This window comes from Myotis brandtii, unplaced genomic scaffold (assembly GCF_000412655.1).
Source record: "Myotis brandtii unplaced genomic scaffold, ASM41265v1 scaffold1774, whole genome shotgun sequence".
Taxonomy (NCBI): domain Eukaryota; kingdom Metazoa; phylum Chordata; class Mammalia; order Chiroptera; family Vespertilionidae; genus Myotis; species Myotis brandtii.
In genome coordinates this window covers 314,249-315,666 of record NW_005356575.1, presented here as the reverse complement: position 1 = coordinate 315,666, position 1,418 = coordinate 314,249, and the positions used below count along the sequence as shown (strand labels likewise).

Below are 1,418 nucleotides of genomic sequence, written 5' to 3'. Positions count from 1 at the left end.
AGTGAGTCTGCCATGGGCACTGTGTCCTCAGCACCACCCAGCAATGAGCAGGTCCAGTAAACACATTTCACATAAACGTATGAATGGGAAAAGGAGCGGACACTCGAATGATTGAATTATTTTTTAAACTGTTTTTATTGATTTTGTTAGAGAGGAAGGGAGAGGGAGAGAGAGAGAGAAACATCCATGCCTGCTGGTGTGGCTCAGTGGTTGAGCTTCCACCTGTGAACCAAGAGATCACGGTTCAATTCCTGGTGGGGGCATATGCCTGGGTTGTGGGCTCGATCCCCAGTGTGGGGCGTGCAGGAGGCAGCTGATCAGTGGTTCTCTCTCATCATTGATGTTTCTATCTCTCTCTCCCTCTCCCTTTCTGAAATCAATAAAAATACCTTAAATAAAAAGAGGCCGCAGGCGTGGCTCAGTGGTTGAGCTTCCTCATCATTGATGTTTCTATCCGGTTCGCTTCCCGGTCAGGGCACATGCCTGGGTTTCGGGCTCGATCCCCAGTGTGGGGCGTGCAGGAGGCAGCTGATCAGTGGTTCTCTCTCATCATTGATGTTTCTATCTCTCTCTCCCTCTCCCTTTCTGAAATCAATAAAATTATTTTTTTTTTAAAAAGAAACATCCACGAGAGAGAAACCTCCATGAAAAACATCCATCGACTGCCTCCTGCACGCTGCCTGCTGGGGATCGAGTTACCTCTTGGTGCATGGGACGATGCCCAACCACTGAACCACACCGGCCAGGCCCAATGATTGGATGCTTCTATCATTAAGAATGAAAGCCCAAGTCTTTCCTGGGGCATTCAAGGCTCTATGACAGGGGTGGGCAAACTTTTTGACTCGAGGGCCACAATGGGTTCTTAAACTGGACCGGAGGGCCGGAACAAAAGCATGGATGGAGTGTCTGTGTGAACTAATATAAATTCAAAGTAAACATCATTACATAAAAGGGTACGGTCTTTTTTTTTTTAGTTTTATTCATTTCAAACAGCCCGTAGTTTGCCCACGGCTGCTCTATGATCTGGTCCCTTGCCCACCGCACTGAGCTACCATACAACTGGCCCCTTCTCCCAGGGCTCGTGGACCCCTGGCTGTCCTCTAGGCTGCCAGGCTTTGTGCGAGGGCCTTCGCACTTGCTGCTCCATCTGCCTGGATTGCTCTTTCCCCAGAGGCATGTTCCTTGAGGGCAGGTTTTTGGTTTCCTGTTTTGTTCCCCTCCACAGCCACAGTGCTGACAACACTGTGCAACTCGCAGCCAGTGCACATTACATATTGGTGGCCTCTCTATACCGTATATAAAAGGTTAATATGCAAAGTGTCCCCTCTGGAGTTCCACCTGGAGAAGGGGAGGTGGATTGCTCGCTATGACGTGTGCTGACCACCAGGGGGTGGCGGGGACCACGGTGGGCGACCTGT

General features: G+C 50.0%; 1 long non-coding RNA gene across 1 annotated transcript in view; it reads left to right on the top strand.

Moving 5' to 3' along the window:
- The window catches only part of LOC102257067, a 7,138-nt gene extending 6,268 nt beyond the window's left edge, over positions 1–870 (top strand). Inside the window, exon 3 of the long non-coding RNA XR_313426.2 lies at positions 620–870. This is a non-coding gene — a long non-coding RNA (uncharacterized LOC102257067). The remainder of the gene's footprint in view (positions 1–619) is intronic.
- Positions 871–1,418: the final 548 nt, after the last annotated feature.